Source organism: Orcinus orca, chromosome 1 (genome assembly GCF_937001465.1).
Source record: "Orcinus orca chromosome 1, mOrcOrc1.1, whole genome shotgun sequence".
Classification (NCBI taxonomy): Eukaryota; Metazoa; Chordata; class Mammalia; order Artiodactyla; family Delphinidae; genus Orcinus; species Orcinus orca.
In genome coordinates this window covers 200,397,901-200,423,185 of record NC_064559.1, presented here as the reverse complement: position 1 = coordinate 200,423,185, position 25,285 = coordinate 200,397,901, and the positions used below count along the sequence as shown (strand labels likewise).

The 25,285-nt window shown below is 55.9% G+C and overlaps 1 long non-coding RNA gene across 1 annotated transcript; it reads right to left on the bottom strand.

Annotated features, from left to right (window-relative positions):
• Positions 1-14,108: 14,108 nt before the first annotated feature.
• LOC117202368 (uncharacterized) lies at positions 14,109-21,345 on the bottom strand. The gene is made up of 3 exons (XR_004484697.2): positions 19,495-21,345; positions 19,185-19,403; positions 14,109-18,268 (listed from the first exon to the last, which is right to left on the bottom strand). It is a non-coding gene; the product is annotated as an uncharacterized LOC117202368 (long non-coding RNA).
• Positions 21,346-25,285: the final 3,940 nt, after the last annotated feature.

Sequence of the window (25,285 nt, the reverse complement as noted above, 5' to 3'; positions counted from 1 at the left end):
CTGTAAAATGGGCATGATAATAATGGTTTCCACCCTCCAGGACTGCTGCTGGGATTAAACGAGATTATATGTTAAACCCTTAGCACCGTGTCTGGCACAGGGTGAGTGAGCGTTACATTTTAGCTACTGTTACCTTTACAATCCAAAGTCACTTCGAAAAGCCAGCTGGGCACTCCTAGGCAAATAAATCTTCTCACCCTGGAACAGACCTCAGCTCTCACACTGTGTTATAATTACTTCCTCACCTTCCCTCCCCTTTAAGCAGGGGGCTCCTTGAGGGATAGAAGCCCAGTGTTATTCCATCCTGCCATGCCCCATGGAGACTGGCATACAGTAGGTGCTCAGTAAATGTACCTAGTACCACGCAGGTTCTAGGACTCCATCTTTCTCAAAGGAACACACTCCGCAGTTGCAACCACACAGTGGGACTTGAAGTTCAGCTTTTCAGGCAAGGATTTTGGAGTGAACTTGCCTGAGCAGAAGTGTTACTGAGCTCCCCTTCCCCAGTGAGACGGTCAGGGAAGGGGAACTTAAATGTGGGCTCCCTCATTTGGACAGGGACAGTGTGGGAGGAAGGCCTCCCATAATTGTAGGGCTTCCCCCATCCCCAGAGTTGGGTCAGAGGCTGTGCCGCTTCCTTTGGGACTTGCTCAAGCTTCCTGGGATCCTTTGAAGTGGGTTCCCTGAAAATCCTGCCTGTGGGGCCTGGATAAGGGACAGAGCCTCTGGGTGGGGTGGGGCCTCAGTTGGGAGGAGGGGCGGGAGTGAGGTGTGTCCCTGATCAGTGTCGCTTGGGTGCCCATCTTCTGCCTGCTTTGCACCTGGATTCAGAGCCCCCTTCCTCCTGTGCTTGGCTCCCGGATGACACCCCCCATTCCTCTTGGCCTTCTCTTCCCCATCTGGCCACATCCTCTTCCCCTTCCAAACTGAGCTTAGACACCCCTACCCCCCACCCCAGAAGCCTTCTCTGATCCCCGGACCACTGGCCTTTCTCCCTTCTCTGAGTGCCAGTCCTTAACCAGGTGTTTAAAAAAAAATCAAAGTAGGGACTTGGGTTAAGACTCCACGCTCCCAATGCAGGGGGCCCGGGGGCCTGGGTTCGATCCCTGGTCAGGGAACTAGATCCTACGTGCCGCAACTAAGAGCCCGCACAAGGCAACGAAGATCCCGCGTGCTGCAAACTAAGACCCGGTGCAGCCAAATAAATAAACAAATAAATATTAAGAAAAATAAACTATTAAAAAATCTAAGTAAAAGCAGAGCCCATTTGTTGAGCCCCGATTATGTGCCAGGCCCTGACCTAAGAGCTTTGTAGCACCACCTCATATATACACACAAGCACCCCGAGAAGCAGGGATTCTACCCCCATTCTACAGAGAACACTGAGTTTCAGAGAAGTCAGAGTCACTTGCTCAAGGTCAGGAGCCTGAGGGGGCAAAGCCCTTGCTGGGACCACCCCGCCTCCCCTGACCGAGTCATAGCAAGGCCACTGAAAGGGAGTCTTAGGAGATCAAGTCCAATCTCTGTATTTTACAAAGGAGGAAACTGAGGCCACAGAGGGGAAAGAACTTGCTGGAGGTCACAGAGACTGCGTGAAGACTACAGACCTGGCCTTCTGAGTCCTAGCTCGGTGTAATCACTTCTCTTTTTCTGGCAGGGGCGGGGGGGGGGGGGGCGGCGCAAGAGGCATGTGGGATCTTAGTTCCCCAACCTGGGATGGAGCCCGTGTCCCCTGCAGTGGAAGCGCGGAGTCCTAACCACTGGACCACCAGGGAAGTCCCACTAATCACTTCCCTTGACCTTCAAAGGCTATCAGCTGCAGGGAAGGTGCCTCAGCAAGACCTTTGGCATCAGTGAATTTGGATACAGGAATAGGGCAGCCCTGCCTCAGGGCTTTTGCACCTACTTCTCCCTCTGCCTGGATCACTCCCTCCCCCCACTCAGTTTTCAGGGCCGGCTCCCTCACCTCCTTTAGCTGACCGCTCTATTTAAAATTAAACAGCAACACGGGGCCCCACCCCTGGACTCCCTACTTCCCTTCCTTGCTGTTTTTCTCCATCTCACTTACCACCCGCTGCCATGCTCTACATATTATTGTTTATTTGACTATTGTCTGTCCCCCTCCCCCACCCACCTCCATTAGTGTGTCAGCTCCCAGAGGGCCGGGCTGCTGCCTGCCTTCTTCATGGTGTACCTGCCCCGGCAGCCCGGCCTGGAGCTTTGTGGAATGAAGGAGCCCACAGTGTGGCAGCTTCACAGCACAGTGTGATCTGGGCTAGCTGTTTCTGTTCTCTTTCCCTCACTTTCCTCGTGGGTACCTTGGGGGGGAAACAGTGGCTCCCCCACTTAGAGAAGATGGCCCAGGCTACCACCTGGAGCTCAGCCACACCCAGAGGCCCAGGACACATTCCAGAGACAGGACTAATGGGGGGTTCCTGCTACTGCAGAAGGTGGGGTGTGTGACCAGGGGCCCCAGTGGATTTACCTGGGTTCCGGGACCCTCTGCTGTGGCCCCGGGTGCTCAGACCTGCCAGGTGCTGTTCCTACATTAGCTCATTTCACCCTCACAACAGCTCCTGTGAGCGGCATGTTCCCCATTTCACAGACAAGGAAATTGAGGCTTAGACAGATGAAGTGACCTGCTCACGTCACAAAGGCAGGATCCGAATCCAAGCCCGTCGGGCTCCGTGGCCCCCAGTGCTAACCAAGGGTCCGGAGGTCACTCCTGTCCCTGCTCCCTGCTCTGTGTTCTGAGGGTCCCCCTGCCAACCAGAGTCCCCTGGGCAGATGTGGCGAGGCGGATCTGGCCGTGGCTGGCAAGGGGCTGAGGGTACACTTCTGGCTTTCCACAGCCACCATCTCCTGTGAGGAGCATCACCTCTCGAGATTCTGTTTTCTCCTTGGTCAACTGGAGATAAAAATAATACAATACCCACCTTGTGGGGGAGCCGTGAAAGTATAAACAACTCTCTCGGCACAATGCCTGGCACATGGCAAGTCCTCCGCAAATGTCAGCAGTGATCATTTTTATTGCTGACACTGTATTTGGGGGCCCAGGTGCACAGTACCTGCCAGGCACCACCTGCCTGCCTGAGTCCTGTCTGTTTGGCCTCAGGCCTGGTGGAGGCTCAGAGGAGGAAGGGAGGAAGGGTAGGAAAGCTGCTCTGTTTGCTTTCTGAAAACCTCCTAGTCTGACCCCAAGCCCCTTTCCGCCCTGACACCACTGACAAGCACACAAGGCTTCATTCACCAGGAACCCTGCCCTAGGTCCCCTTCCCACCATGCCCTGGATAAACCCAGCAGGACCCTACTAGCCCCTGAGGGAAGGGCAGGGACCTCACACTCCAGGCCTCTATTCTCATGCCCATCACCAGGCCTGTGTGCTCACAAGTCTACACACACACTGAGAAGTACTGTGAACACAGCCATGGCCCCAATACTGCATATGTCTGAACACACACACACACACACACACGTCCAGGCACGCATGTCTAGGGGACTCGGTAGGGACAACCTTGGGACAAGACAGGAGCTCCTAACCCACCCCACCCTTGCCCCTGCTTCCTGTCCTGTCTCCCTCCATCTGTCTAGCCGTCTCCATCAACCAGTCCCAGCAGGGCCTTGGTCACTCCTCAGCTATCTTCCCCATCCATCTACCCATCCATCCACGAGTCCATCTGTCTGTCCACCTGTCTGTAGCCAGCCCAGCAGTGAGCATCCATCCTCACCCAGTCTTAGGCATCATCTCTGGAACAACCTCCCCAGCAATACCCTGTCCCCTCGCTCAGCAGGGTCTCTCATCACTCGTCCACCCCCCACCCACCCCTCCCCCACTCCTCATCTGTCTCCCTCATCTGTCAGTCTGTCTGTCCCTCTATCCATCCTTACTTCCTTCCTTCATTCCCCAATGGGCCCAGCCCCTCACAGCCCTCTCTGTGTCCCATCCATCACTTCCCAGACAGCCCTTCCCAGCCAGGTAGTCACCTCCTGGCAGCTCCTGTGTGTCTATCTTTCCACCAGCTCATCCATCCATCCATCTGTCTGCCATCCCATCCATCATGCCCCAGCCAGTTGTCCAAACTTGCCACCACTCACATATTCCCTGGTTGGACCCCCTGAGGTGCTCCCAGCAAGCCCTAGGTAGGGTGTGTGTGTGTGTGTACGGACACACACATGCTCACATCAGTAGATAGCTCTGTGACCTCTGACACGCATTGTGTCGAATCCTGTGCTGAGCATGAGGGGACCAGAGACTTGGACACAGTCCTGCCTTGAGAAGCGTGTGTGTGTGTGTGTGTGTGTGTGTGTGTGTGTGTGTGTGGAGTGTGTGTGGAAACTGGGAACCTTGGTGGGGACCTGGGGGGGGGCTATTTTACTGTGTATTCTTCCTGTTGCAGTTGACAATTTCACCATATGCATCAGTGACCTATTCAAAAATAAGTACATAATATGAAAAAAAATCCAACCTCTATTCTTATCTCTTGATTCCTTAAGAGGTACCTGACCAGTGCCCCCAAGATTGTGGGCCTAGGCACCCGCCATCCCTGCCGTCCCAGACTGGGGCCACCCATCCATCTCCATCCGAGGGCACTCCCCTTCCTCTCCAGCTTCCGAGAGACAGAGACACGCTGAGACAGAGGTGGAAGCTGCGGGAGAGCCCGGAAAAGCCCGGAAGGAGCCCGGGCCACGTGGAGAGGAGAGAGCCGGAGAGGAGGCCGGAGAGAGGGGAAGGCTGAGCGAGACAATAGCCGGGGGCCGAGGGGGGCGGGGGTTGGACTCCGGTTCCCTGAGGGGCCGGCGCCCACCTGCCCGGGAGCGAGGCAGTGAATTAAGGGGCCCGGGGCAGGGAGCTGGGGTGGGGCGGGGGGTGGTGCGGCCCAGCATCCCCCACCCCCGCGCCCGTCTCGCACCCCGCCCGCCCGGGCTGCCAGCCCCGCAGGTGCAGCCTTTGAGGGTTGCCGCGTGCGCTTTACTGCCGGCCCGAGCCCATTCCCCGCTGCGAGGAACCGCCTCTGCGCCTCGTAAAGGGGTCGGGGGCCCGGGAGGGGCGGCCCCCGTCGCCATGGAAACAAGGGCGGCCCTGGGGACGGCGACAGGGGACGGGGCATCCGGGCCCACGCGCTCCGGTGCGGTGCGAGCTTTGCTTGTTCTTGCCTTCGAGTCCCAGGCGCTCCTCCTCCCCAAGCCTCATCACCCCAGCCTTTAAAAGTAGCCTAGGGCCTCACTGGTGCTTCACAACGATAATAATTAGTAATAAATCACAGCGAGATTCGCTGAGTTTTTATCTCTGTGCCAGGCACTAGGTTAGTGCTGCACATCCGTTTCCTTTTGTCCTCACACCAGCCCTGTGCCTGAGGCAAAGGAGAAAACTAAGGCTGGCAGAGGTCTGCTCCGGGTCTCACCGCTGGAAAACGACCTCCTGGTTCTGGCCTCAGTTTCCCCATCTGTAAAAAGGGAAGGTGGGATGGGGTTCAGCAGCTGACCAGCCAAGGGCAGGAACTAGATCACAGGCTTGTCTGGGGGGGTGGGTCTGGAGGGCTGCCTGGAAAATCTTGACTTCGAAGGTCTTTAGCGGGCACGCAGGCTCCGGTTTGTCCCGGTGCCTATGAGACACACCCACTCTCCACACGTGCCCCACGTGAGTCGTGCCCCACGTGAGTCCCGCCCCACGTGAGTCCCGCCCCTGTGATCCTGAGTGGGTCTCTCCAGGCCAAGCCCCTGGAGATTCGAGAGAGGTTCGAAGGAACCCCCCAGCTTCGACATTCCGAAGAGACTTAGGTCATCATGAGGGTGACTTGGTATACTGCCTCCCCCCCTCTGACTGGGTGTTGGGGGGAGGGAGGGTAGAGGGGGGGTTCCTGCCTCTCCCATTAGACCAAGTGCTCCTAAGGTCCAGTATGCCTCTGCCACTTCCCCAGGTCTGTGGTCACGAGAAATGTGCAGACCCCAGTGGCTGAGTTGGTTGACTATGTCTGTCCATGGCCAAGCACGTCCCAGGGGTCTGTCCCAGCCCCTCCCCGTGCCCTGAGATCTGGGCTCCACAGGACTGGGTTCCTGGTGAGGGAAGTGCAGGCTCCACCATGGAAACAGACAGCCTCATCCGAGACCCCCAGACCCTTCCCCAGCACAGGCTTGGAAGGGGAGAAAGGGGCCCAGGGGCCGCCGCCCAGGTAGTAATCACCCCAGAATTATCATCCCCTCTGCTTCATGCCCAGCACGTAACCAACAGTGAGCCAGTTATTTTCACGCCCATTTTATGAGTGGGTAAACTGAGTTCAAAGAGGGACAATCACTTGACTAAGATCACCCCCTGAAAAGTGGCACCCCTACTCTTTCCCCTCACACCCTGCTGCCTCTGTGTTTGTCTCCCAGCACACCTCATACTGACTTGGAACTGACCGTTGACACGTCATCCGTCATCCGCAGTATTGGGTGAGCACCTTGAGGGAAGGAAGGGAACAGGTTTGGTTTGGTTTTGCTTTGTTTTAAATCTGAGGCCCCAGTGCCCAGCTCAAAGCCTGGAACGTAACAGGCTTGTGGATCACACCTGATCATATCTGTTCTCTTCCACATGCCACGTAGGTGCTGCTGCCCCAAGTCAACCCAACCAGGGTTTATTGAGCATCTGCTGTATCCTGGGCACTTTACACATGTCACACTTGGTATAGATCATCTCATGTCATGCACCTCCCGCCCCGTGGCCTCTCAATGACTATTTGCACTTCCCCACTTTACAGACGAGGAAGCCAAGGTTCGGGGCAGTTGACATTTGAAGCCAGATCTATGTGTCTCTCACACACAACCTCCCCCTGGCCAAATGGGCATTAACCCAGGAGAGAGAGCAGGGGGCACTGAGCCTGGGCACCCTGCCTGGGGCATGGCTGACTTAGGGGTCCACCCCAGAGACAGAATGCTGCTGGTGGGGGGTGAGGGTTCCCTCTGCGGTCCTGGAGACCCTGCCGCAGTCCCCCAACTGCATGTACTTGTGCGTGCACTTGTGTGAAGGTTCACAAGCAAGGGTGTGTGGGCACATTGCATGTGAGTTGGGGGGGTTCTGAGCAGGGCCGTGTGGGCTCATGTGGGTGCCCGCGTGAGTGTGTAAGGACGCGTATGTGCCCACGTCTGCGTGTCCCAGAGTAAGGGAACGGGTGGGGGAGGGAGGTGCCAGGCATGTGAGCTGTTACGATCCGCATTTCACAGCTGAAGAAACTGAGGCTCAGGGAGGTGAAAGGACTTGCTCAAAACCATACAACTAGCATGTCTGGCTGCGTGTGCGCACAGATGTGCGTGTCTGTGCCCGGGTGTGTGTGTGTGCCCGCGTGCGGTGGGCAGGGTGGGGTGGGATGAGGAGGGAGGGCTGCCTGCAGCTCCATCCCTGTAACAGAGCCTCCCTGTCTCGCCGGGGCCTAGAGGAGCAGCGGTAATAACTGTCTTGCACAGCGGATCCACCTCCTGTCACATCCCGAACCTGTGCCCCGGGGCCAGTCTGGCAGAGACCCCCCCCCCCTTCCCCAGCCTGGGCCTGACCTCAGGCTGATCCCTGGTGCGGGTGGGGGTGTCTCTGGGCCCTGCCCTGTCTTCCTCGCCTCCAAATTGGCCTGACCAGGCCCAGCAGGTGAAGGGGTTGGACTCCAAGCAGGCCTGCTCGTTCGCAGCCGTGCCCGCCTGCCTCCCTCTGCCCTCAGGCTGTGAATCCCCCAGGGGAAGGGCACAATAGGTCCTCCAGCAGTTGGCGGGATGCTTTTCCAGGAACGGCCTGTGTGCCGTCTCCCGAGATGAGGAGCTCCCTGAGGGCAGGGGCTGTGTCTCTTTCATTGGAGGAGAGATATTCCCAGGGCAGGGGCCAAGCCTTCCCCCATCAGACAGGGACCCCCCAGCCCAGCCCATCAGCTCAGGGCGCACATGTCAGAGGAGGCCCCACAGACACGGCCTCTTTCAGCCCTGGGCCCCCAAATCATTGCCATCTGTTCGAGTCCCCTCCCCCGAAGCCTGAGAGGGGAGGCAGGGCAGGGGGCAGCAGGTCCTCAGACCCAGGTTGAGGCCTCGGGCAGTGGGGCATAAACTGGCAGGCAGGCTGGGAATCAGACCCACTGCCCCTCTCCCACCCCACCACGTCTCCTGCCCCCACCCCGGCTCCCACGGACTTTGACCACCCCTTCCTTCTCTTATCAAACACCACCAAAACCAGCCATTGAAACTCCTGGCCTCCTGACCCCGCCCCCCACGTGCCCCACCGTCTGTCCCAGCCTGTCTCCCATTGCCCACAACCCACCGGTTCCGTTCCAAGGGAGACCCGGCGGGGAGCAGAGCTGGCACCGTGAGGCCAACGTCCGAGACGCTTCTACGTCCCGGCCCTTCTTGGCCCAGGCTCCTCCCACCACCACTCTTGTTTCTCCTGGGTGCGCCCCCCTCTGCCCTCTGGGTGCCAGTGGGGGTGGAGGGGGTGAGGGTGGTGCCCAGGGGCATTGCCCATAAAGATAAAGGGAATCTGAAGTCAGGCACCACCAGGAGATCAAAGGCTGGCCTGGAGGGTGAGGCCAGCCAGCGGAAGTGACTTGTCCCTAATCAAGAGCAGATAGCACTGAGGAGGACGTGGCAGGCCCCCGCTTTCCCTTCCCCATCAGGGCTTGGAGAGACCCTCGCTGATCCCAGCAGAGACGGGAAACTGAGGCCCCAGCGCGGGAGGGGCTGGTCCAGGCGCACGAGGCCAGGCCTGGGGGAACAGGGGGTCCCTCCCGACCACCCTGCACGGTGAGCAAGGCTCTGAGTCACAGGCCTGGCCCTGCCCTTTGCTCACTAAGGACCTGGCTGCCCCTCAGTTTCCCCATATGAAACATGGAGGATCAGGATAGTGAGTCACTTTTATTAGAGGAGATAAGAGGCCTGGCAAAGCAGCCAGCATGGCGCCCGGCATATGGAAGGCGACACTGAAAGCCCAGATGCCCCCACTCGGGTCTGAAGTCCTCGCTCTGGGCCCTGAGCTCCACTGACTCAACTCCTTTGCCGGGAGCCTCTTAGCTCCCCACGCAGGACTCAGCCCGACTTCCGCCACTAAGGCATCTCCCCCCACCCCGCTCCCCCTGCAAGGGAAGCAGAGCTTCCTCCTCCCCTCCTGCCACCACCTTCCTGGTGATGGGGGTTTGCTGGGAGCGACAGGGCTGCGCGGCCTGCTGACTCAGCGCCTGGAGCTGGGACTTGCTTAACAACCAGCACAGGCCTCGGGCAAACAGAGCCTCGGGCCGCCACGCCCGCACCACAGGAATGCAGCGGCATTCCAGGGGGTGCCTGCAACTGGGGGCAGGTCAGCACCTTGCTCTGCCACCTTGGCACCAGGAGGGAGGAGGGGGCCTCAGACAGAGGCGCAGGGCCTTGCAACTGTCCAGGCCCTGGGGCCAGCCTGCTGGGATCCCAGCCCACAGCTTGGCATCTGAGACCTGGGGGGGGGGGGCAAAGTGAGGTCGTGAGGCTCTGACATCTTTATGAGCTGTGTGACCTTGGACAAGGCCTCTCTGAGCCTCAGTTTTCTCATCTGTCAAGTGGGGGATAAATGATTCTGGTGCAACTGTTGTGAGGATTGGATGAAAGAATGCAGGTCCAGGCCTTAGCACAAGCCTGCCTCACCGAAGGATTCAGTGAAGGGGGCCCTCAGGCATCGCCATGACAGAATGAGGAGGTCTTCTGGCTCTGGGGCCCTAGAAGGAGAATGAGGCCCAGAGAGGGATTTCTACCTCCCTGACGTCACACGGCAGGGCAGAACCTCAGGGTCCAACTGCTCCCCTCATCCTCTACACCCACCCAGAGCCCTCACTGTTGAGACCCGCACTCCCTTCTCTCCCAGGTGAGTCTGAGTCCCAGGTCAGTGAGGACCCCCAGGCCCCACTCCTCACACTGGCCGGGGGCAGACCTGGTACAGGAGACTCTGGGTGGGGAAGCCCTGGGCTTTCATCTCCCCTCGTCCTGGCACTCCGGCCTCATGGGTCCCCTGTCCCTCCTCGGCTCTTCTACCAGACTGGGCACAGTCCGGGAGGCACTGCAGCCCTCGTTCCCCAACGCCCCCCTCAGGTGCTCAGGAGGGGAAGCTTCCGCTAGGAGAGCCCCTCTCTCCTCCCTTCTGCCAGCTGGTGTGTCCTCTCCCTGCCTGCCTTTGCCCTTTTCTCTGCCTCTGGAAGAGGCCACAGGACAGGGGTGTCTTAAGCACAGAGGAAACTTGTTTCATGAAAAAAGCCCTGCGTGGGAGCTGGGTCACCTGGATTTGAAGCCTCCGACTTGCTGTGTGAACTTGGGCAAGTCCCTTCCCTCTCTGGCCTTCCAATTCCCATCGTTACCTACACTGCCGCTGGCCCTGAGGACTACGTGAGATCAGGGGGTGCCCAGCACATAGTACGGAGTCCCATGTGAGTGTCCCCAGCTCCTCCCCAGCACCCGCAGCCTCTCACTGCCTCCTTTAATCCCCCCAGATCTGCCTGCCTTTGATACTCCTGTCGGTGGCTGAGCCAGGGTTCTGAATAGGAAGCTGAGGGCTCCCAGGCTGTGGGGAAGCAGGCAGGAGCAGAGCCTGCCAGGCCTGCGCACGGGAGGGGCTGCGGGCCCCTCGCCATTCACCACTAAGCCTGGGTCCGGATGCCTTTGTGCCAAGAACAAAACCCCAGGGATCAGTTGTCCTCAGACCTGCCTCTCAGCTCCGGAAGGGACAGGAGCCTGGGCCTGAGGGTGGAGGGCGCCCCCTCCACGGGCCCTGGGATGCCAGGGGCTGGCTTCACACCCCAGAAGCTCCCCACTGTCCCAGGGTGTGGGGCTGTGGTGGGTGAGCAAATCCGGGTTCAAATCCCACATTTTACTCATGAAGAGATTTGGGTGAGCGTGTTCACTCCTCTGAGCCTCGGTTTCGTGATCCGTAAAGTGGACGGATGTTATAATGGCTCCAACCTCATGGGGTGTGAGGCTTAAATGAGACGCTGCATTCAGCGCTTAGCAGTTTCTGGGGCCCCTGAGGTGCCCTACAAACGCTAGCTGCCCTCAGACTAGCTTCACTCCTGCCTGGGTCCCTGGGGCTTCGGCCAGACCAAAATTTGGGGTCTGAGTGCAAAATATGTGCGTGTGAGATGGAGGGGCTCTGAGCAAGCCTGGCCAGGTGTGCTGGGAGACAAGGCCCCCGACCCAGCCCGCCTGCTCTTCCTCGCATAATCCCCTCCATGGTCCCCACGGCACACGGGTCACTCCCAGCCAGGTGCCCTCGACCCAGGGCTGCAGGGACCCCTCTGACCAGGCCCCAAGTTAATGCCGAGCCTGACCCTGTCCCTCCTCCTGGCCACGCTGCCCCGCCTGGCCCTCGGACTCAGGCCTCACGGTGGTTGGCTGCTCCCAGCCCGGAATGACCGCGAAGCTCTGGCAGGGGCAGCCCCCTTGGGGGGATATCTGGGAGAAGCCTCAGGGGCCCCGCCTGCTCTGGGGTCCCTCCTGGGCCCCTCAGGCCTGAGCGGTGCCAGGGGACGAGGCTCTGTGTCAGAGGTGGCTGAGAGCAGAGCCCCAGGCAGCTATGACTTGAGTTTCCCAGGCAGGGGGCCAGGAGGCCCGTGGGCACACTCTGCCTGGGGCCTGGGTTCCAGCCAACCGTCAGCAGCAGAGATTGTTGGGTCGGTTTTATTTTAAACAAAAAAGAACTTTGAGTGGAAACATGTGTCTCCCCTCCCCTCCCCCCTCCCTCGCCTTCTCTCTCCATTTCGTTCTGGACTATTTCCCTTTTGGGGGCCTCCCCTTCTCTGCTTTTCTCTGTCTTGCTCTATTTCACTCTGCCTCCCCGCCTCTGCCTCTGTCTATCTCTGTCTTTCTATCTCTTGACTGCTCTGTCTTTCTCCATCTCTTTCAGGGGTCGAGGGTGGTACCGGACTCCCTCCCTTGGGGTGTGGCCCAAGACGTAGCATCCCACCCCTCCCTACAGGTGCAATCCCCAGCGGTGCCGTGGAGGGCTGAGTCCCCTCCCCTGGTGTCTGAGGAGCTGAGGCTCCAGGACCCCAATCTTCCACACTCCTGCTGTCGGCCCCTCTTCAAACCCCAGCTTCCCCAGCTCTGTCCCTCTTGTGTCTGTTTTCTATACCAGGCACCTAGACAATCATTCTGCAGCTTAAAACAAGTTTTCAGCCACTGGTCTGGTCCGAACCGCCAATTTTGCTGCCAGAGAGACTGGTGTCAAGGGGCGGGGGTGGGGTGGGGGGAGGGACCATGAATTGCCCAAGGCCACACAGGGAATTAAGGGCAAAGCTGGGCAGACCCAGGTCCCCACCCGCAGGCAGCATCATCTACACCTCAGGAAGGGGAGTGTTCCACCCCCAGACTCACCTTCACTCCACTTCTCAGGGCCTGGGGCTTGCAGGAGGGTGGTCACCAGCAAGAGGGAAATTGTAGGCCTTGACTGGTCACCCATTCCCTCCAGCACAGCCGTGTTCCTGCGCCACTACCTTCCAGCCCCTTCCACCACTCACCAGGTAGCAAAAAAGAGACTGTCCATCCAAGGACCGGGTCCAGGTCCCAGCTCAGCCTCTGAGTCCTTGTGTGACTATGAACATGACCTTTCCCCTCCCTGGCCTCAGTTTCCCCATCTTTGCAGCAGAAGGCTTGTCTTTGCCATAGGTCCCTTTCTGCCCTAATATTTTGTTGTGTTCTCCTGTTCTTTACAAAGAATCTTTTAGAACACCTGGCCAGGAATGCAGTCTTCCCTCCCAAAGTGAGAAGGACCCTTCTCAACATGATCAGCTCCCCTTAGCTGCCAGGCTCACTGCCCCTGGAAGCAGGCGCCTTAGATGCCAAAACCAAGAGGAGAGATGCAGAGTGGGGCATGGCACCGTGATCTGGTACCCCATTGTCAAAGGAGGGCTCCCTTGGGTGCCCAGGGTCCTGCCAGCACTCAGGTAGGGATAGGAGGGGCTGCATGGGTGGCGAAGGGGAATTCCTCCCCCCTCCCATGGTACAGGGATTAAGCCAGGGTCAAAGGAGGGGATTAGCCAGACTCGGGCAGATGAGCCTGTCTTTCCAGGTTTGGGCAAACTCTGTTGTCACCACTGAGCTGCTCTGCCCACCCCCTGGCTCCACCCGCTTCCGGAAGTGGCCCAAACAGAAGGGCGGGGGGCTTCGTGGTCACCTCCACTGGGCAACCCAGGAATCCTTGGGCCGGGAATCAGAAAGGAAGGATAGGCTGCCCAGGAGTCCAGGGGTGGGAAGGGGATGAGGTGCTGGTCTCCCACAGCTGAGGCTCCTGGCTGCCCTCTGGGCCCCCTCAACACACCCCAGCCAGGGCTGGAAGGTGGGACCTTCCTTCCAGACTTGCTGATCTCCCGGCCTCTGGGTCGGAGCGTAGAAACAACCCATTTCATCCTCACGACAGCCCTGCAGGTAGGAGCCATCAGCACCTCCACTTTACAGCCGAGGAAGATGAGGCACGGGAAGGGGACGAGCCTGGCCTGACGGGCTGGAGCTGTGGCTCGTCTGGCTCAGGGAGAGCGTGTTGTTAACATTTCATGAGTGTTGTGAGCCAGCTTTCATTGGTACCTTGAAATAACCGTGAGTGGAAGCATCTACACCATAGCAATCAGCAAATGAGGCAAACCAGAGCATTTTTTTTCTCCTTTGAGAGGGCCAGTTGGTAAACATTTACCAGCTCACCAGTGGCTGGAGGCCACAGCTTTTATAATGTCTCGGGAGGGTCCCAAGCTTAGAAAGTTTGAGAGCTCAGCAAGACTGCTCCCTTGTCTCAAGATCTGTGACAGATCTGAGCCCGTCTGACTCCAAAACCAAAGAAATTCCTTCCTTCCTTCATGATGCCAAGAGATAGCTTCTCCTTCTACTCCGCCATGACAACTTCCTGTCCAGATCAACAGACTGTCCTGGCTGTCCCTTGGGGGCAGCGATTAAAGGTACTGCAGGGTTCAAGGTGCCTGGCCAGTATGCCCTGCCCTCTGACACTATGCGATCAATTCCATAAACATTTACCAAGCACCTCACTTAACCTCCCTGAGCCTGTTTCTTCAGCTGCAGAACGAGGTTCATCCACCTGACAGCATTCATTCATTCATCCATCCATTCATTCAGTCCGTGGCTCCCATATGCCAGTCAGGTAGTGTCTTGAAAAGACTGGGATCAGCATTCCTGCTCTGAGCGGTGGCTCTGCCTCTGCCTTCCTATGTGACCTTGGGCCTCAGCCTTCCCATCTGTACTTTGACATCGTCTGTAAGGGTTTATTCCAACTCCGCCCGCATTTCAGGGGGTGTTGCAGGCTCCCAGGACAGCTGTTGGTGAAGCAGCTGGAAGTGACGGTCATCAGGGTAGCTAGCCTGGCTGAGGACACAAAGGCAACAGCGGCTCATGCCCTGGAGACAAAAACACCCATGTCATTCACACCAACAGTGGTCCCTGTTTCTGTCTACTTGAATGGAGAGTTCAGAGAGCAGGGAGTTGCGGGATACTCAGGCAAGACTGCCCCATGGGGCAATAACACAGTAACAGCGAACATTTTTTTTTTTTGCGGTACGCAGGCCTCTCACTGTTGTGGCCTCTCCTGTTGCGGAGCACAGGCTCCGGACGCGCAGGCTCAGCAGCCATGGCTCACGGGCCCAGCCGCTCCGCGGCATGTGGGATCTTCCCAGACCGGGGCACGAACCCGCGTCCACTGCATTGGCAGGCGGACCCTCAACCACTGCGCCACCAGGGAAGCCCCAAAAGCGAACATTTAATGAGCACTTAGTCTGCGTCAGGGTCTGTGCTAAACACACGCTCTAGATCTCATTTAACCTTTACAGACTCGCAAGATGGGAACTCGTATGACACCCATTCTGCAGGTCAGGAAGCTGAAGCTCAGGGCAGGGAGGTGACCAAGATCACCCATTTATTGATAGCGATTTATTGTTTCATAGGGTCAGAGTTTCACTTTGGGATGATGACAAAGTTCTGCAGATGAATAGTGGTGATGGTTGCACAACGATGTGAATATACTTAATGCCACAGAGCTGAATACTTAAAGATGGGTAAGATGGTCCATTTTTCATTATACGTGGTATATTTTAACAATAAAAAATCAACTAAAAAAGTATTTATGGATCTCCAACTATGTTCCAGGCACTATGCTGTATATCTTGGACACCAGGGAACAAAGCAAATGATTATCTCTGCCCTCGTGGAGCTGACATTCTATAACAGTGCCGTCCAAGAGAACTTTCTGTGGATGGAGGGATGGCTGGATGGCAGTGTTCTATATCTGCTCTGTGCCATATGGTGGCCACTAAGCCACACGGGGCTCCTGAGAACTGGAATTGTGGCCGATGCCCCCGAGGACCTGGCTTGAATTTTATTTCATCTCAATTAATTTAAACGTAAATAGCCACCTGTGGCCAGTGCCCACTGAACTGGAAGGTACAGTTCTCAAAGGTCAGTCGTAGCACAGGTACATGGTAGAGCTGGGGTTAGAACCCATGGTTGTCCGTCTAACCTGGCTTTGTCTTCTTCAAGCTTTTCACCACTGTGTGTCAGCAGTGCGGGCCTCCTGCATCTGAATCACCAGGGAAGCACGCTCTGAATTCAGATCCCCAGGTTCTCCCTCAGATCCACGGAATCAGAAAGTCAGAGGATGGGGCCCAGGAGTCTGTATTTTTGTCGAGGTTCCTGGGTGATTCTGAGGCACAAGAGTTCAAGTTTGAGACCCACCACACTACTTGTTCAAGACTCCCAGCTGGGGAGGGTTTGAATTAGGTCTGACCTGTGCTGGGCCTCCTCAGCCAGGCCTAGGTCTGCCCAACCCGACTAACCCAGTAACTTGTTCTGGCTACCAGCCTGTGATTCCCTGAAGAGCGAAAAGATTTGGCCTTTCCATACTCTCTGCGGAGGAGCTGCGGAGGACTCCTGAGCTCCCTGTCTCATGCCCCAATCTCTGGGTTCCCCAGTCAGCCAGTTCAAGGCTCGGGACCTAGCTGGTGGGCAGCAGGAGAGACAGGCTTGGCCCAGCTCCCCAGGGCAAACCAGCCTGGTCAAGTAAGGGGAGGAAGGAAGCAAAGCCAGGCCAGGGGCCAGTGGGGACAGGGGTGAGAGGTGATGCGGGCCTCAGGAATTTGAAAACAAACATTTAGCCAGCAAAGGAAGAGGCTGCTGTTGGTTGCTGAGCTAGGGCGGGCCCAGTTCCCTCCCTCCCGAGGCAGGGGTGAATCCCACCCCTGCTGATCATGGCCCCTGGCTGGAACCAGTGCCTGGGGAGTTTCCACTCACCAGCAGGATGGGAAAGTCTTTTGGGGAGTGTGCCCAGACACTGGAGCATCCTGGCTGGAGTGAGGAGAGGAAGCAGCAGAGAGCAGGGTGCTGGCAGTACCCAGGAGGAGGCCCAGCAGCAACAAGTTGCTTCATCAAGCTTTTATTGAGCACCCATGGTATACCAAGAATTCAGAGACTAAAGCACTGCCCTACTAGAGAGGGAAGCAGGCGCAGGGGGAAGATAATACTGAGGGAAGCCCAGGAGCCTCTGCAGAGGAAATCAGAGAAGGCTTCCTGGAGGAGGTGGCACCTGAGCTGAGCCCTGAAGGACACATTTTGCCAGGGCAGAACAGAATCATAATTCTCACCCCTCCTTTTCCCAGAGCTAGCACTCAGTGAATGGATGAGTGAGTGAGTGAGTGGCCAGCAGATATGTGGAATGAATGAATGAACGACCTACGAAATAATGTGAAGTCTGAAGTCTCAAGGTCCAGACTGCAAAATCCAGCTTCCCACCACTCAGCTATGAACTCTCCTCCTAGTCCTGGGGCTGGGCTCCCATTTGGTATCAGGAGACTCTGGAGCCAGTCTGTATGGGTTCAATCCCAACTCAGTCACTTACCATCTGTATGACTTGGGGTAAGTTACTTAACTTCTCTGTGCCTCCATGAAATGGAGGTAGTAAGACAGCTTACTTTTGTGATGACTGAGTTAGTACAGACAAGGAAAGGGCTTAGAACAACGCCAGGCATGTAGCGAGAGCTACCTAAGTGTTTGCTAATATTGTTTAGGCACTAGCTTATTCATTAATTCACTCACTCACTTATTCATTAATTCACTCACTCACTTATTCATTCACTGATTCACTCTACTCAATCCACCACTCCCTTCCCACTCCTCCCGCTTCACCGGTCATTTGTTGAGCAATCCTGGTCCCCAGCCTCTCTCCCCTTCTTTCCCAGCCCCCCTTGCGAGTCCTGGATGGTGCCCACCCCACTGCTAATTACAGAACAACTTCACTAATTCCTCCCAAACCCAAAAAAAACAAGAAGACGCTGTCTGGAGCAGGGGTGCCGTGCTACACCAGAACCAGGGTGTGGGCACTACGCCTACAGCATGGGCTCCTTGGCCGGGGGCCATCACCTGGAGCTGCCCCGGAGAGGACCAGGCCTCCCCTCCGAATCCCCCCACAAGGCAGTCTTGTCTGCTCTCCTCTTGGACAGGCTGGATTCTTCCAAGTCCTGACCTCGCCCAGATGGTGGCCTCTGGCCGTGTCCATTCCCTGCCCACACCTCAGGCTCTGCTAATGCCAGGAACTCAGAGCCGGCTCAGGTGGGAGACTCAGGTGGGAAGCTCGAACCCATTTCACCAGTGAACCAGGGAGCTGTATGATGAGCACAATGATTGATGCTGATGGATGTGAGGTGGGCGAGCAGAAGATTCCACAGCTCCCTTCTCCCCCACAGGCCCTGGGAAAACAGGTCATGCTGGAGGAGAGTCTGTAAAAGCCATTAATTCCCTGAACACCTCTTGCCTGCCGGCACCCCCTGGGCCCCTTCTATCCTTTGAACAGTAAGGCCCAGTGGGGTGACAACCTGCATCTCATCAGTGAGGAAACTGAGGCTCAGAGAGGTAAAAGGACTTGCCCAAGGTTACAGAGCCGGTAGGTGTGGTCCCGGAATTCACACCCAGGTCTCCTGACACCCCCTCCTACTGCAGAGCGAGCAAGTCTGGCATCTGGGAAGTTGGAGAGAGGCTGGTTCGGGGCATGACGTGATGTTTGGGCTAGAGGCTGGGGCAGGAGAGAAGGAGAGCGAGAGAGGCAGGGCTGGTTGCCAGGTAGGAACAATGGTGCAGGGTGGGTAGCGGGAACCTGGCCAGGTCCGGGGATCCTGGGCAGGCCCTGCTGGGCTCTGGAAGCAACAGGTTCATCTCGTAGAGCTGCCAGGGTGATACCAGCCTCAATCCGTTGACTCAGCGATTGCGTCGGCCTTTTCCTGGAAACCAGCAGCCTCGGCGGGGGTGTCCAGGAGGGAGGCACCTGTTTGGGAAAAGGGGATGTGGGCCCCCCTTCCTTCCCTGTGCTCCGCCCCGAGCCCGTCCACATGTCCTCACCTCCAGGTGCGCTGACTGCACGCTTGGACCCCAAAACCACCCCCAGCAGCTCGAGTGGCTGTAGGGCTGAATCCAGGGTGCCACTGGGGCCCTGAGTGACCAGTGCCACCAGCCACTACCTCAGCCGAGAAGTACAGCCTTCCAGCACATGTCCACCCCTGCCTTCACAAAGCCTTGCTTCACCCCACCCTGCGGGGGGCAGGTGTAGACAGGCATTGAGGCAAGGTGGATGTGACACCATTTGGTGTCACTCTTCTTTGGCGGGTCACAGCTTGAGGGATATCAAAGTCGGGTTCGAGGCATCCCACTGCCCGCTGGGCATAAGATTTACCTGGGGGGCCAGGAGCACCCCCAGTCCACAGGCAGGAGGAGGGAGGGGCAGGGGGCCCAGCAGGGCCAGTCACAGGCACTTGTCACGCCCTGGAGAGGATAATAGGATCAGGGGCGCAGCTGCTGAAACTGCATCATTCCCACACCCAGGCAGGATGTGAGCAAAGAGGGAGGGCAGAGGCTCCGGGGGAGCCAGGCAGAGGGGCTGAAGCCTGGCTGGGAAGCAGAGATGGCCTGTGAGCATCTCAGTATCTTCACTTCTCTCTGAGGCTCGGTGGGCTCCTATTCATCCAGGGGTGTGCTGGTGAAGGACTAACAACCAACTCTGACGTCGGGTGGTGACAGGGATGGGGGGCAGCTGGTTTCAGTAGCGTAAATACGCCCAGCATGGCTCATTTCCAGCACCAGCCTGACATCACTGAACGCAGAGCTGGGAAGGGCTGCTCCTAAGGGCCCATCTGAGTGAACCGTGGTACGACACTGCCCCATGCTTCCCATCCCCATCTGCCCACCTTGCAGGGCTGCTGTGAGCACCGTGGTGACTGGCGGACATGCATGGGCTTCCTGAGTTGGGAACTGCTGCAGAGCTGGGAGAGGGTGGTTGTTAGAGCAAAGGACTTCAGGGAGTAGGCCCTGGGTCGGGTGGGTCTGGGTTCAAAGAGGCTCTGCTTCTTATTTGCTGTGTGACCTCACTTCCTCTCTCTGAGCCTCTGTTTCCTCCTTTGAAAGATCTGGAAGGTATATATAGAACCTGTTTGGAAGGTTGTCACAGGGGTTAAGGAGGTAAACAACGTGGATGAAATGACAAACAACATTTAGTACCTGGTGGGGGTGATTTTATGGTCGCATTGTGCAGCCAAGACCTTGGCATAAAGATTCAGACATCCCAGGGCCAAGTGGGTGGTCTCCGGAGCCTCTGGAGATAAGCATCTTTCAGTCTTAGGAATTCTCCCTTCCCCTTCGCTCCACCTTCGGGGCAGTCTCAGAAGGAAGGGGCTCTGAACCCAGCTCAGACACCCGCTGCCCACATACATGTATTCAATAAGCCTTAAGCACCCCTGAGTGCTCGGCCCATGCTGGGACCCCTGAAGGAGTCAGAGTGCACGGCCCTCGAGGTGCCGACCGTCCAAAGGGAGCATAGAGAAGGTGACGTACCCTGTGATGCTGATGCCGTGGATTCCAGGGCTATGGGGGCAAGAAGAGGGCTCCTGACCCAGCCCGGGAGTCAGCGGGGAGCTTCCTGGAGGAGGGTGTCACGACCAACCACCATCTTGCTTGTCAGACGTTTTCCTCTCAGAACTGAAGTCAGGACTGGGCATGTGCTCCTATTTCCCAAAGGCTGTGCCATCTCTTGCCCCCTGGCCAGCCCGCTGCTCTGTGCTCCTACCCTCCAGCACACAGCTAAGCATCAGGAGGGCTCAAGACCCAAGGATGTGAGAAGAGAGCAGGGCACCACCCTCAGGACCTCTGGGTCCCAGTCCAGGGCTCTGCTGCCCTCTAGTGGCAGAACTGAGAAGTACTCTGCTCCCTCTAGAGCAGCGGTCCTAACCTTTTTTGGCACCAGGGACCGGTTACGTGGAAGACAATTTTTCCACAGACGGAGGGGGATGGCGGGTGGCAGGAAATGGTTTCTGGATGATTCAAGTGCATTATATTTATTGTTCACTTTATTTCTATTATTATTACATTGTAATATATAATGAAATAATTATACAACTCACCATAATGCAAGATCAGTGGGAGCTCTGAGCTTATTTTCCTGCAACTAGATGGTCCCATCTGGGGGGTGATGCGATACAGTGACACCAGAAGTGTGTTGCTTATGTCCAGTCTACTAGGTAAGATGCAGCTTAATTGTCACTTGCCACTCACTGATAGGGTGTTTTGTTTTGTTTTTGTTTTTTAAATGTTGAGCCTTCTTTTAATTTATTTATTTTTATTTTTGGCTGTGTTGGGTCTTCGTTTCTGTGCGAGGGCTTTCTCTAGTTGCGGCAAGTAGGGGCCACTCTTCATCGCGGTGCGCGGGCCTCTCACTATCGCGGCTTCTCTTGTTGCAGAGCACAGGCTCCAGACGCGCAGGCTCAGTAGTTGTGGCTCACGGGCCTAGTTGCTCTGCGGCATGTGGGATCTTCCCAGACCAGGGCTCGAGCCCGTGTCCCCTGCATTAGCAGGCAGATTCTCAACCACTGCGCCACCAGCGAAGCCCACTGATAGGGCTTTGATATGAGTCTGCAAGCAATTGATTTATTATGGTCTCTGTGCAGTCAAACCTCTCTGCTAATGATAATCTGTATTTGCAGCCGCTCCCCAGCGCTAGCATCACTGCCTCAGCTCCACCTCGGATCATCAGGCGTTAGATTCTCATAAGAAGCGCACAACCTAGATCCCTCGCCTGCGCAGTTCATAGTAGGGTTCACGCTCTTATGAGAATCTAATGCTGCCACTGATCTGACAGGAGGCAGAGCTCAGGCGGTAACACGAGCGATGCGGAGGGCTGTAAATACAGATGAAGCTTCGCTCGCTGGCCTGCCACTCACCTCCTGCTGTGTGGCCCAGTTTCTAGTAGGCCACAGACCGGTACTAGTCCATGGCCCAGGGGCTGGGGACTCCTGCTCTAGAGGAAACTAGTTAATGAACAGCAATCACTTTTTTAAAAAAATGATGATGATGATATTCATCTGTATCATTTTACAATTTTACATTTTACAATTTGTAAAGTACCTTCTCAGTCAATCATAGGCAGCAGGGGGAGGGTGCAGGATACTGGACTGAAATCATATGGGATTTAAGTCCTGAGTCAGGTTCCAGCTGGTTATGTGACCTTGGACAAGTCATGTCACCACTCTGAGCCTCATTCACTCTGTAGAATGGGTGACAAAAATAGGGTTATTGTGGGAATTCCCTGGCGGTCCAGTGGTTAGGACTGCGCACCCTCACTGCCAAGGACCTGGGTTCACGGGACATGACCAAAAAAAAAAAAAAAAAAAATTAGGGTTATTGTTAGGATGAAATGACCTTATGCTTGGTGCATAATTTGAACTGAAAACAAAACCACCATAATTGTTATAATAAAACTTGCCCAGTCTGCCATATATCCTGCATATATCATAATGCTTTTTGTCAAGTCCTTTTTCAAACTGTCACCTCCTTTAATCTGCATTATCATTCCAATTTAACAGGGGAGGGAATTGATCAAAAATGGGAAGTAACTTGCCTAGAGCGTCATGGCTTATAAGTGGTAAAACCGGACTCAAAGCCAGGTCTGTCTGACTCCAGCTCCAGTGCTCACTTCCCCACACCCTGCTTTGGAAACCCTAAAGCACCTTAAAATTTCCCGAGTCCTTATTGCCTGATTTAAATAAACAAGCACAGCCTCTGCCCGCTTCAGCCTCTTTCTCCACCTTCTCCCACACCCACACCAATGCCGGGTGGGCCTAACAGCTGACCCCTTCTCTCCTTCCTGACCAGGTCCCTGGCCCTCAAGGCAGCGCGTGAGCCAAGAGCTTGAGAGTGGCTTCCAAAATTCATCGTGTCTGTACTCCTGCACCCCAGCCCAGCAGATGACTGTTCATCCTGTTCTTCACGCTGCTCAGGGGAGGAGATTCCATAACTCCACTTCCTCCACCCGCCCAGGTGTTTGTTACAGTTCCCACAGCTCGGAAGTTCTACTTTATGTCTAACCAGAGTCCTTCCTGCTGCAGTTTCAGCCTATTTCTTTTTGTTCTTCCTCTGAGGAGTGTCAGAAATATAATCTTGGGCGGACACTTGAGGCCCAGAGAGAAGGACCCTGGAATGGGGAAGGATCACTCAGGGACAGGAAGTGAGAGCTGAGCCCAGGTTCAATTCCAGGTCAGGGCAGCAACAGTGGCTGAGCTGGTCTCCTGGCGCCCAGGGCAGCCTCATCCGCAGCCTGAGGACACCTGTGCTCACCCCCTGCCCCACTGCCACCATGTGGCTCCTAGCAGGGGTGTGGTGTGGGAACCGAGGGGCGGAGCAGGTGCGAGGGGACACAGAGACCTCAGGCTCAGGAGTCACGTGGAGCTGGGTTCGAATCCCCTTAAGCCCCTCAACAAACATTTGCTGAGTGTCTCCTCTGTCCCAGACGCTGCATGCGGCACTGTGGCCACAGCCGGGGTCCCTGCCCTGGTGGAGCTCACAGTCCAATGGGGCAGTGACAGTCAACAGGTCAACAGATAAATAAACAAGGAATCCCAGAGTGGCAAGAGGGGAGGTAGGGAGACCATGTATGCCACGGTGATTATGGAAGGGCTCCTGAGGAGGTGGCATTTGAGCCAAGTTCTGAATAACAAGAAGGGGCCAGACCTGAATATCTGAAGGGAGAACATGCCAGAAGGAGTGAGCAGCCAGGGCAAAAGCCCCGAGGCTGGAATGAGCTTGTAGTCTAAAGACCAACTAGAAAGATGGACAGGGCAGTGAGACCGCATGGGGTTCTCGTTTCTGGACTCACATGGTGCCTTTCTCTCCCTTTTTTTTTTAAAGGACTTTTTTTTTTTTTTTTTTGGCCACACCTCGCAGCATGTGGGATTTTAGTTCCCTGACCAGGGATCAAACCCACGCCCCCTGCAGTGGAAGTGCGGAATCTTAGCCACTGGACCACCAGGGAAGTCCCCCGTGCCTTTCTCTTTGAGTGTCAGTCTTCTCTGTAAAATGGAATCAACAATACCCACTTAACATGAAGATGGACATACAGGCCTTATCCCAGGGCTTGGTAAGTGGTCAGTAAATGGTACCTGGTATTTTTTTTTTTTTAATACATTTATTTATTTATTTATTTTTGGCTGCGTTGGATCTTCATTGCTGTGCGAGGGCTTTCTCCAGTTGCGGCAAGCAGGGGCTACTGTTTCGTTGCGGTGCGTAGGCTTCTCATTGCGTCGCCTCTCGTGTTGCGGAGCTCGGGCTCTAGGTGCACGGGCTTCGGTAGTTGTGGCACGCAGGCTCAGTAGCTGTGGCTCATGGGCTCTAGACCGCAGGCTCAGTAGTTGTGGCGCACGGGCTTTGTTGCTCCGCGGCATGTGGGATCTTCCCGGACCAGGGCTTGAACCCGTGTCCCCCTGCATTGGCAGGCGGATTCTTAACCACTGCGCCACCAGGGAAGCCCGGTACCTGGTATTTTATCATTGCTCTAATAACAGGTTCATGGGTGGCATCCTTCAGGTTTAATTTCCACACCATGCCCCAGCCCCAAACTACCCACACCATGCACACGGGCTGCTCAACCATTCAGTGAGGTGTTGAAGTGTTTTAGGTCTTGTCCAAGTACACTGCACTTCACAGTTTATAAAGCATTTCCTCCCATCCTTCCAGTGCCCTGCAGAGTTAGGTGGCTGTGGAAATCTTTGGAGTCACTGGATGGCAGAGTGTCTGTCTGTCCCGGGCCCACAGCAGGTGCTCAAAGGATTTCAGGTCCAGGTCCTGCCACTCCTGCCTCCATGATGAACTTTCAAATTCCAAAGACCTTTCTTACCAAACTTCCTTCATCTGCAGAAAGGATCATTTTCCAGCCACGTAGATTCCTAATCCTGGGAGGTTCTGAATCACAGCTAAGCTCTGTTGGAATCAGAAGCTGAGCCTCCGTGTAAACCCAGAAAGAATACTGGAGCAAGAATGATCCTTGGACCCTCTCACATGGAAGCAAATCAGGAGCAGGCCAAAGTCAAGGTCAGGTCAAGGACTCGAGCCACTGACTCCTTCTCTCTTCCTGACAGGAAACAGCTTCTCCTCAAGCCGCTGGTTCCCAGAGGAGGGCAAATCCTGGGTATCTCTGCTCTGCTGTGTCCTTGTCCTGCCACCTCCATTTCAGCTTTTCAAGTTGTAGCTTGGGTGACACCACCTCCAGGAAGCCTGCCCTGATCCCTTGTAAGAGCTGGCTGCTCCCTTATTTGCCCACCCACGGCCCCAGGGTTCCTCTCACCAGGGTTAAGTTTCTGTTGAAGTTTACTCACAGGTATAAAGTACACAGATCTTGAGTGGTTAGCTGAATGGATTGTCCCCAAATGAACAGCCTGTATAAACAGCATCATCAGACTCCTTCCCCATAAGTTACTAGTCCTGCCCCAGGGCATCCCCACCCTGACCTCTACCCCTCAATTAGTTTTGCCTGTTTCTGTACTTTATGCAAAAACAATTATCTAAGAAGTCCCCTTTTGCGTCTGGCTTCTCTCTCTCTTTACGCATAGTTGCCGATGGTTTATTCTCATTACTGTTCCAATGTGAACGGTAATACTCATAGCATTCCCATGTGTGACTAGACCAGAATTTATCCATTTCACCATCGATGAGCATTTGGGTAATTTCCAGTATTTTTGCCAGTTAATGAACAGTACTGCTAAGAACATTTTAAATAGTTCGTGTTTTGGGGGGCACGTGTGTACAGATTTCTGTTGGGCGTATATGCAAAGAAAGAAGCAAGGGACTTCCCTGGTGGTCCAGTGGGTAAGACTCTGTGCTCCCAATGCAGGGGGCCCAGGTTTGATCCCTGGTCAGGGAACTAGATACCGCATGCCACAACTAAAAAAGATCCCGCATGCTGCAACTTAAAAAGATCCCGCACACCGTAACGAAGATCCCACATGCCACAACTAAGACCTGGTGC